Source organism: Balaenoptera physalus (genome assembly GCF_965194825.1).
Source record: "Balaenoptera physalus genome assembly, chromosome: 20".
Taxonomy (NCBI): domain Eukaryota; kingdom Metazoa; phylum Chordata; class Mammalia; order Artiodactyla; family Balaenopteridae; genus Balaenoptera; species Balaenoptera physalus.
The window spans coordinates 11,898,861-11,910,491 of NC_138901.1; positions in this window are offsets into that span (position 1 = coordinate 11,898,861).

An 11,631-nucleotide genomic window follows, 5' to 3' on the forward strand; every position below is an offset into this window, starting at 1 on the left:
CCTGTTTTTTCCCAATCCGTGAGTTGTCAAGATCACCACACCAACCCTCATGCAGTGCTGGGCGAATGAGTGATTGAGGGGTGGCCCCCAGGACCTGGCTGGGTAGGGTGGGCTGATGAGTGGAGTGTGAACAAGGGGTCCATGAGAGTACAGAGCATAGGTGTGAGATGGGAGACATGGCAGCTGGGGCAGAGGGCCGTTCGTCCTTGGCTACTGGCCTTACTTCCTGGTTGTCTTTGTGAATTAACCTTACCTACCTCCCCTCCTAGCCTGTGAGCCAAGGGCAGGTTTCTGGACCCCAGCTCTAGCCCAGTGCCTGCTCATAGCACATTCTCAAGTAATATGAGTGGACTGGAATGGTGGCCTGTGACTTAACGGAGGTTGAGGGCTTGGGAAGACATTTTTCTTTTCTGCAGACCCTGGAGCTCTCATGGTTCTGTCTGAGTGTGAATCAGAATCGACTTGGGAACTTGCTGACACACAGAGTCCAGATCTTTGGAGATTCCAGTCTAGAGGCTCTGGAGGATGGGGAACCAGCCCTTTTTTCTAAACATTTGTAATTTTATTTAAGTGTATGCAAATGTATGTAATAAATACAGCAATATATATTTAGCAATCATATAAAATCACATTATATTATTATATATAATATTATACTATACATAAACATTATATGTACAAACAAAAAATCAGGATTTTTCTTGGTTAAGCTTTTTATTTTGAAATAATTATAGATTCATATGCAGTTGTCAGAAATAACACACAGAAGGATCCAACATACCCTTCACCCGGTTTCCTCCCATAGTACATCTTGCAAAATTATACTACAATATCACAACCAGGATTTTGGCATCAATACAGTCAAGATACAGAACATTCCATCATGATAAGGATCCCCTAGTTACCTTTTTATAGCCACATCCACTCCCCTCTTTCCCCCACCTTAGTCTCCCCCCACCATCCTCTCCTCCATTCTATAATTCTGTCATATCATGAATGTTAGGTATATGGCTCCTACAGAATGTGACCTTTGGGACTGGCTTTTCTCACGAGATTCATCCGGGTTGCTGCGCGTGTGGACAGCTCTTCCTCTTTATTGCCAAGAAGGATTCGGTCCCCAATGTGGACAGATCAGTTTGTTTAACCATTCACCCCTGGAAGTTCATCTGGGTTGTTTCCCGTGTTTGTCCCTTACAAATAAAGCTGCTCAAGTTCAGGATTTTGTGTGAACACAAGTTTTCATTTCTCTGAGACAAAGGCCCAGGAATGCAACTGCAGGATTTAAGGTAGCTGTATATTTATCTATCTATTTATTTATTTATTTATCTTTGGCTGGATGGGGTCTTTGTTGCTGTGCGTGGGCTTTCTCTGGTTGTGGCAAGCAGGGGCTACTCTTCATTGCGGCGCGCAGTCTTCTCATTGTGGTGGCTCCTCTTGTTGCGGAGCACAGGCTCTAGGCACGTGGGCTTCAGTAGTTGTGGCATGCGGGCTCAGTAGTTGTAGCTCGCGGGTTCTAGAGCACAGGTTCATTAGTTGTGGCACACGGGCTTAGTTGCTCCGCGGTATGTGGGATCTTCCCAGACCGGGGCTCAAACCCATGTCCCCTGCATTGGCAGGCGGACTCTTAACCACTGCATCACCAGGGAAGTCCCTTATATTTAGTTTGTAAGGAAGCTGCCAGACCGCTTTCCAGGGAGGCTGTATATGTCATGTTCCCACCAGTAATGCACGTGTGATGCAATTTCTCCACATCCTCACCAGCATTTGCTTTTGTGACTGTTTTTTATTTTAGTTATTCGGATAGGTGTGTACCAATGTCTCATGGTGTTGTTTTTTTTAATACATAAATTTATTTATTTATTTTGGCTGCATTGGGTCTTTGTTGCTGTGCGCGGGCTTTCTCTAGTTGTGGCAAGTGGGGGTTACTCTTGGTTGCGGTGCGTGGGCTTCTCCTTGCAGTGGCTTCTCTTGTTGCAGAGCACAGGCTCTAGGCACGCGGGCTCAGTAGTTGTGGTTCGCAGGCTCTAGAGCACAGGCTCAGTAGTTGTGGTGCACAGGCTTAGTTGCTCCGTGACATGTGGAATCTTCCCAGACCAGGCTTGAACCCGTGTCTCCTGCATTGGCAAGCGGATTCTTAACCACTGTGCCACCAGGGAAGTCCCTCTCACTGCGGTTTTAATTTGCATCTCTGACAAGGATGTGGACCATCCCCTCCTGTGTTCAGTTGCCATCTGTGTGGCCTCTTCAGGGAATGTCTGCTCATGTCTTTTGCCCATTTTCTAATTCAATTGTTTGCTTTTCTACTACTGAGCTTTAAGAATTCTTTACATATTTTAGATACTAGTCTTTGGTTGGATTTGCGGTTTGCAGAGATCTTCCCCCAGCCTGCAGCTCGTCTTTTCGGCCTCTGAACAGGGTGGGTTTTGGGTTTGTTTTCTCTTTTTAAACTTTTTACTTCCGAATAATTTCCAGCTTACAGAAGTTGCTAGAATAGTACAAAGAGTCCCTAGATACTGCTCACCCAGATTCCCCAAGTATTAACGTTTTACCACGTTTTCTTATTCTATTTTTTGTTTTTAATTTTTGGAACCATTTGAGAGCAAGTTACAGACACGATGCCCATTATCACTTAATGCTCACCTGCGTGTTTCCCGAAACAAGCACCCACATAATGTTCAAAATCAGGACGTTCATATTGATATGATACTGCCCTTTACTCACAGACCCCAGAAGAGTTTCACAGATTGCCTCAATAATGTCTTATCCAGAAGCCAATCTAGGATTACAGTTGGATTGTTGTCACTTTTCCTTAGTCTACTTAATTTCAGAATCAAAGTCTTTCTTTGTGGTTTTGTCACTTAGGCTCGAGAAAGCTTTTGTTCCACACTTTGGTTTGACGGTCAGGGTCAGCACCTTGGAATTCAGGGAGGAAGACAGAGCAAACAAAACATGCGTAGCAGATGGGCAAACTGAGTTGAGCAAGTGGAGGGGCTCAGTCAGAATGGTACAACTGGCCAACAGTGCGGTTTCCAGGCTCACTAGCCCCTTCCCAAGACCACATAGATCACAAGCTAGGACTCTGAATATCTCTGTCAGCTGATAAGGCAACCCAGAAAGTCAGAAGACGAGAGGATCACTTTTGAAAAATCTAATTTAATATCTGATTTTAGGGCTTCCCTGGTGGCGCAGTGATTAAGAATCCATCTGCCAATGCAGGGGACATGGGTTTGAGCCCTGGTCCGGGAAGATCCCACATGCCGCGGAGCAACTAAGCCCGTGCACTACAACTACTGAGCCTGCACTCTAGAGCCCACGAGCCACAGCTACTGAACCCAAGTGCCACAACTACTGAAGCCCACGCGCCTAGAGCCTGTGCTCTGCAACAAGAGAAGCCACCCAATGAGAAGCCCGTGCACCGCAGTGAAGAGTAGCCCCTGCTCGCCGCAACTAGAGAAAGCCCATGCGCAGCAACGAAGACCCAGTGCGGCCATAACTAAATAAATAAATTTATTTTTTAAAATCTGGTCTTAAAAATCTTTACCTTTAGAATTGGTCTTTCTTTATATTTCATGACTATGATATTTTTGAAGTGCCTTTGTAAAATATCCCTTAGTTTGGGTCGGTGCCTAGATTCTGCTTCTGCACTTTTGGCAGGACTATATCAGAAGTGATTCCGCGTTCTCCTCTGTGCATCATATATGGAGGCACGCAACATCTGAAGTTCCAGCGCTGGTGGCAGTAACGTTCATCACTCAGGTAAGGTTGCGTCTGACAGGTTTCTCCACTGTAAAGCTAATCAATAAGAATTTGAACTCACTAGTGAATAAGGGATAATTAGTAAACACTCGGTGAGGAGAAAAGTGGAGTCTATGTAAATATCCTGTTTCCCATCAGCCTTTCACCAGCAGTTTGAGCCTTTGTCATTGATTCTTCCCTGAATCAGTTATTAATGTGCTGCTTGCCAAATGGAAGTTTTCTAATTCCACTATTCCTTCTGCATTTAAGAGTCAGCTTTTTCTCCCATTTATGTATTCATTCATTTATTTATATCATGAATTCTTTATATCATAAATAAAGATAACAATCCATTACTATCTTTATTTTGTTGCTCAGATTGTTCTGGATTTGGGCAGCAGGAGCCCTTTCAAGCTACTTCCCACCTTTTGACACCTCCATCGTTCTTTGAAGCTTCCTTACCTTCTGCCACCCCAAGACATTCCATCTGGAGATTCCCTGCCCCAGCCCTGGAATCAGCCATTTCTCCAAAAAGCCCTGGTTCCTTCTAGTGGATAAGGGCATTTAGAAACCAAGATCTGGGCACTAGGTGTGCTCGTTGCTATTGTGATTTCATTGTTTCTGGGTCCTTTTGGCAAACAGAGCCAAGAAACACATACACACTCACACACACACACACACACCCCTACATCTATTTCTATGTTAAAAAACATGAGTTCATACCAATACCACAATTGTAGTCTAGCTCCATAGAACTGATTCTAGGCTTCCTCCTTCCCACATTTGAAATTCCCTTCTCCAAAGGTGAGAAGCCTGGCTTCTCATCTTCAAGACACGTACCAATGACTGCTCTGCCCTGTGTCTAGCTCTCCAACCACATGCCTGCGTGGGCCAGTTCCTCGGCCCCTACCAAAAGGAATGGAAAAGAAAAAGTGAAGAGCAAAGCAGAGGAGAGTGTATTACCTTTCTGCTGCTGCTGTAACAAATTACCACATATTGGGTGGCTTAGGACAACAGGAATCTATTCTCTCACAGTCTGGAGGCCAGAAGTCCAAAATCAAGGTGTCAGCAGGGTTGTTTCCTTCTGGAGGCTCTGAGGGAGAATCTGTCTGTTCCGTACCTTTTCCGGCTCTGCTGGCTGCTGACAACTCTTGGTGTTCCTTGGCTTGTGGCTACGTCACTCCAGTCTCTGCCTCCATCATCATGTGGCTTCTCCCCTCTGTGTGTCTGCATGCAGAATCCCTCTTCCTATAAGGGCACCAGTCACTGGATTAGGGCCCGGGTTTATAACACTGACTTCCTGTTCTAGTTCAGTCGCCAACATAATCACAGGCAGGTTAACTAATCTTAACTCGATCACACCTGCAAAGGCCCTATTTCCAAGTAGGGTCACATTCACAGGTATGGGGGTTTAGGACTTCGACAGTTCAGCCCACAGCACGGTGGAACCTGTATTTGTGAGAAGCCCAGGGGCTCACTGCTGCACAGTCTCGCAGGACCCCTGGGCTTGGTGTCCGAGTTCAGTAGGAGGAGGCCCTGGAACCAGAGGGCAGAGGGGCAGCCCTGGGGCAGGGCTTTGGGAGGAGCCAGAGGAACCACGGGCAGCGCCCACCTGGAGCGCTGGAGACGAATGGGGTAGGCTGTGGTCAGGGCGGGCAGGGTGTGGGAGCCCCGTCTGGGACAACGTTGGATCACTCTACCCGTAGCCTGGGAAGTGCTGGCTCGGGGACCCTCCACTCCGCAGCCCGCCTTGAGCCCCAAGCCCCAGGAGGGAAGTTTTGTCTTGGTTCTTTCAGCCTCGGCGCTGCAGAGGCCTAAGGTCTGGGGTCTGGATGGGCCAGGGCAGGCCCGAGAGGTTCTTCCTGGGCTGGGGGAGAGGTAGGCAGCATGCTGGCCGAGGGGGTCTCTGCAGGTTCTCTCAGTCCTAGGTCTGCCCCCAGGTGTGACAGCTGAGTGGCCTTGGACAAGAGCCAAACGCTCCCTGGCTCAGATTCCTACCTGTAAGATGAGGCGCTGGACCTGAGACCCCTAACCTGGACGGCTGCCATGTCCCCCCTCCCCCCACATTCAGGCTCTGCGGTGGCATCAGGGCCATTTTGAAACCCATCCTGGGCCTAAAACTTAAAAGATAGCCCTGGCCAAATGAGCACGTGCTCTGAGCAGAGAGATGCCGGCTGCTCAGGCCTGTTGGGGATGAGAGATGCCGGCTGCTCAGGCCTGTTGGGGATGAGAGATGCCGGCTGCTCAGGCCTGTTGGGGATGAGAGATGCCGGCTGCTCAGGCCTGTTGGGGATGAGAGGACCGCACGTCCGGGGGTCAAGCAGGGGTGCTCCCCAGAGGCGCTGCTAAGCGCTGCCAGCCCCTGGAGAGACTGGGGGTTCCGGAACAAGAGAACTTGCTCTCACGTGTGTGTCGGGGGTGGGGATTGTGTTCAGGTGTTAGCAGCATCTGGAGTTCAAGAAGGAAACCAGACGATGCTGAGCCATTTGTGGCGGAGTGGGCTCTCACCAAAGAGATGGGACTCAGAGCGCGATCACTGCCAGTCTGGACACTAGGACCAGCCCCAGGTTCTGCCCCCTTCATGGTTCTTTCTGGGGCCTGGATTTTGGGGAAGGGACTAGAAGTGGCTGGAGCACTCCTCATCCCCGACACATGGAGGCGCCTGCCCTCTGTGCTCATGGGTTCATTTGTTTGATGAATTTGTCATAACTTGAAAGGCTCTGGTTTATAACACTAACTTCCTGTTCCAGCTCAGTTGCCAACATAACCACAGGCAGGTTAATTGCACGTCCATCAAGCCCCCTGGGGAGGTGGCCTCCCTACCATGTGGCTCGAGCTCACACGCGGGCCTAGCCTTGGTGTGGGGAGGCTGGGCCAGCCCTGGTGGCTCAGCTGTGTGAGCTCCCCAGCCATGTCCACACCCCAGAGAGCCACACCTCATGGCCCATCGTGCTCCAGAGCCCCCTTCTCCAAACTTTCCTGAGAAGTGGCCCAGATGTGAGGCACCCTCAGTGTTTGCTGGAGAGACTGAGAATTGGGACAGCCTTCTTAGAGAGTCATTTAGCAACAGTTGTCCCCAAAATGGGAGTGCTTTTAACTAGCAACTCTGCTTCCAGAGATTTTCCCAGTAGCTGAGCCCACCAGGAGCCCGGATGTAGAGCAAGGACATTCACAGCCCCTAAGACTGGACAGGAGCTGAGCACGCAGGGGAGGGGGGGAGAGTCAGTGACTCTGCTGTTCAAAGCTTGGCCTCAGACACTTCCCTCTACCTCTCAAACATCAGTCTCCCCATCAGTCAAATGGGCGTGTGAGCCCTGCCTCATAGATGGCAGCTCCCACAGGTGCACACAGAGTGTTTGCCTCTAACTCCATCTGCTCCGGGGAAGGGACCAGGGCCAGGTTAAGGCAGGAGGCTGAAACCAGCTTTTGCAAGTGTGCATGCATGAGTGTGCATGCATAAGCACGCGTGTTCATGTGTGCACATGCGTGAATATTTTAACTGGAAATTAATGTTGGGGAGGGGGAGATGGAGGCCTGTGGCCACTAGAAATGCTTAAATTCCCTAGGTGTGGGTCACGTAATATTTCTGTCGGTTGGCACAGCTCTAAAAGATGAGTCAGGGAGGAGACCAGCTGCAGGAGGACAGGATGAGGATGTGACCAGAGGAGAGAACAGCCCTTCTCCAGGGAGAAAATCAACTGCTGTCGGAGCCCAATTTGAATTGCCCCAAACCCAACCAGACCTCACCACAATTCAGAGCCCCTCATCCTCCCTGACTGGCTGGTGGTCGCTCCCCTGACAGCGTGTGTTCCCCTCTGTCTCCATGAGCCCTCTCAGACCGCGCCCTCGCCTTCCACCCAAGATGGGGAGAGCTGCCCACTTACCAGGGCCAGTGAGGGAGTTGGTGTCCAGGTGCTGCCATAATAAATGACCAAAAACTGGGTGGCTTAAAATAGCAGAAATTGATTCTCTCAGTCCTGGAGGCTGGGAGTCCAAAATCCAGGTGTCCGCAGGGCCACCTCCCTCTGAAGGCTCGAGGGCATGCCCTTCCTCATCTCGTCCAGGTTCTGGGGGCCCCACAAGTCCCTTGGCTTGTGGCCACATCACCCCAACCTCTGCCCCCATCTTCCCGTGGCCTTTTTCTCCTGCCTCCCAAATCTCCCTCTGCTTCTTTCTTTTTTATTAATTAATTAATTAATTATATTTATTTGGCTGCATCGGGTCTTAGTTGCGGCACTAGGGCTCTCTAGTTGTGGCACGTAGGCTCCAGAGGACGTGGACTTTGTTGCCCCGTGGCACGTGGGATCTTGGTTCCCTGACCAGGGATAGAACCCACATCCCCTGCATTGGAAGGCGGATTCTTAACCACTGGACCACCAGGGAAGTCCCTCTTTGCTTCTTTCTTGAAAGGACACGTGTCATTGGATTTAGGGACCCTCCTAATGAAGGATGATCTTGTCCTGAGAGCTCCACCTCAGTTACATCTGCAAAGACCCTTTTTCCAAACAAGGTGCCATTCACAGGATCTGGGTGGACACATCTTCGGGGTGCCCCCATCCAACCCACTGCAGTGGGATTACCAAGATATCACAGGCTCAGGAACAGAGCTGCTCCTGGCTATATGGTTAAGAATGTGTGGTGTGGGGACTTCCCTGGTGGCTCAGTGGTTAAGGATCCACCTGCCAATGCAGGGGACACGGGTTCGAGCCCTGGTCTGGGAAGATCCTACATGTCGCAGAGCAACTAAGCCCACGCGCCACAACTACTGAAGCTCACGTGCCTAGAGCCCGTGCTCCACAACAAGAGAAGCCACAGCAATGGGAAGCCCGTGCACCTCGATGAAGAGTAGCCCCCGCTCGCTGCAACTAGAGAAAGCCCACACACAGCAATGAAGACCCAACGCAGCCAAAGATAAATTAATTAATTAATTAATTAAAAAAAAAAAAAGGAATGTGTGGTGTGGGGTCTGAGAGCTGTGGGCAAGCCACCAAATTCCTTAACCAAAATGCCAGGCATGAACAAGCCTGCAGTGGGGGCTGGGCCTGGCCCAGGGGGCCCTTCAGCGACCATGACTGTGGTTCTGACGGAGAAGGAGAGTGAGGAGAATGAGCACATGGGTGGCCCTCGTCCACAGACACTCCCCTCCGGGCTTCCCTGTGTCACCAGGGCCGCCCCAACATCCACCTGGCTCCTCTAATCCCCACCGAGAGAGAGTCTTCCCCGTGATCGTGAGGGGACAGGTGAACTCAGGGAGGTGAAGTGAGCTGCCCGGCTCACCCAGCCAGTACCTGGCAGACCTGGGTTTGGGCCTGGGTCTGTCTGAGCCCGGGGCCCTGATGCCTCCTGACACCAAAGAGGCATTTGTCTGGGGGTGGAGGCCCTGCAGCTCCCGCTGGGCACACAGGAAGTGAAGGGTCCCTTCCCATGTCATTGGAGGGCTTGGGCCCTGTGGATGCTAGGCTGCTCCTTAGAAACTAGAGCAGGAAGGGCCTCAGGAGTGTCGCAGCAGGAATGGGATCCAGGGCACACGGCAGGCCTGTGGGTGTCTGGTGTGGTGTGGACCCTGGGTGTGGTCTTGCACGATGTTCGATGGGGGACAGGGGCACAGGTGTGGGTGCCCACGGGGGCCACATATGGCCCGGACAGCTTGAGACATGAGGGATGTATGGGGTCAACCTCCTGGCCACACAGAGGAGGGCAGGGTTGGCTGGGGCCTGGGGCAGCCTCTCTCCTTGATCAGCGAGGGATGGATGGAGCAGGCAAGGCTTGGGGGCCACCGGCCTTTTTGCTGCAGATATGCCACTCAAACCTTTGAACTTTGGACCTTGGGTTCATTAATAATGTAAATCACCCAACAGGAGAAAGAAGCAGGAACTGGGCTGGGCCTGGCCTGCCAGGTGTGCCATCTGCCTGACCCCACCCTAGGGCGGGACCCCAAGCCTGTTCTCTCCCAGGCACCCTTGCCTCTGGCTCAGCCCACTCCCCAGGGACCCCATTGCTCAGCCTTGGCCTCCCCACTAGAGGCCTTCCCAGGTGAGGAAGGCCGTGGGCACCTGGAGCCAAGGTAGATGGAAGGTGAGAGCCCACCCCCCGGCCCACCCCACCTGCTTCTAAGGGCTGGGCCCAGTGAGGAGGGGGACAGCCCCCTAACACTTCTCAGAGCCCCCCTTGGCCATGTGGACGTCTGGTCCACTCTGTTTGTCCTGAACCAGAGGCCACTAGCAGCTCTCTCTGAGGCTCGTCCACCAGAACCCAAATCCTGCATTTCTTGAGGTTTGTGGGGTTGGGTTGGGGGGCAGGTGGGCAGCAGCCTTAGCTCAGGCTGGGGCAGATGGCCTGCGTCCGAGTCCTGGCTCCTTCCTTTCTGCCTGTGTGAGCCGGAGCGGAGCGGGGGGATAGGGATGGGGATGGGGATGGGGATGGGGATGGGGGGAAGCAACCAACCCAACCAGATGGCTGGGGGGACGCTGTGCCCTGCATGCCTCTCAGCGGTGGATCCTGACCCCTGGGTGAGCCTTTCCAGTGGCCCCTGACCCTGCGGGGGAGCCTGGTCTCAGCCCAGAGGAGTGGGTCCCACAAAGCCCACCATCACTGGGCACCCAGTGCCCTCGGCCATGGCATAGCATGTTCAGGGTGTGGGCCTCTGGTGGGCAGGGGCCTAGCCGCCCAGGGCTCAGCATACTGTGGGCGCTCAGGAGACAAGTGCTCAGTCACCAGCCGCACCCCAGCTTTGGGGGAGTGGGAAGGACTTCTAGGGGTGGGTCTGCATTTCCCCTGGATGCTGTGGACTGAGGGGCAAGAGCTAGAGCAGATGGCACCCTCCCTGAGTCCAGCTGGTGGCCTCCACAGGGCCTGGGGGAAGAGGTAGGGCAAACTGAGGCACCCCAAGGCCTATGACCTGTGGGGCGAAGCTGGGGCCTCGGGAGAACCGTGACCACTGAGCCAGGGCAGATTCACAGGGCAGCCAGTGAGGGACTGGGCGCCCCAGGTCTCCTCAACAGAGTGGCTGCAGGGCGGCATTCTGTGGGCCCCACTGTCACCTCCACTGCTCACTGAGAGGGAACAATGCTTAGTCACTTCCTAGCCCAGACCCACTGCAGCAAATTCAAGCCATCAGGCCCACAAATAACCCTCGGCCCTCCCCACCTCCATCTGCCCTTCCTGCCTCTTGGAATTCTCTCCCGACCCACGCCTTCACTTGCTGTGGAGTCACTGCAAGGTCCTCCGGCTTCCAGGGGAGGCTCTCCAGCAATTCTCCCCTCTGTAGTTGGGTCTCCCTGCTCTCCCCTGCGGGGCTGAGATCCAATCCTGGCCAACGGATGCCTAGTATGCGGCGTCCACCTCTGGATGACCAAAAACTCCTCAGAAGCAAAGCACATGCCAGAGCCAGGCCAGGACTGGGATGCTGCCGTGTCCAGCTCCTGTTCCCAGCTGGACCTGGTGTGGGAAGGGGATTCTGTGGCGAAGGCTATTTCTCAGCCTTACCCCCACCTGGGTCCCCCTCACCCTGGGCCGCCCTCTCATCTCTCCCAAAGGCTGCCGCTATTTAAATAGGGAAAATATTGGGTTTAACAACGCTGTTTTGAACCTTGGGACTTGACACGGATTTTTAACCCTTGTCCTGTGTGCCCCCTGGACCCCAGCCACAGAGTTGGGGAAAGACAGTGCATCCAACACCCACTCCAGGGTTAACGGAGGCCAAAAAGCAGCCACTCTAGTTCTGAAGCGCCCCCAGCCACAGGCGTTGATCCCTGGTCCCGTGGTCACCACGGGAGTGTGGGTGCAGACAAAGCTGTGTTCATCCAGCCCTGGGTTTGATGATAGCAGCACAAGGACCCCATTCTCTGCTGTCCCCAGCTGCATTCCCTCCCCAGCGAGCCTGACATCCCGGGAGGG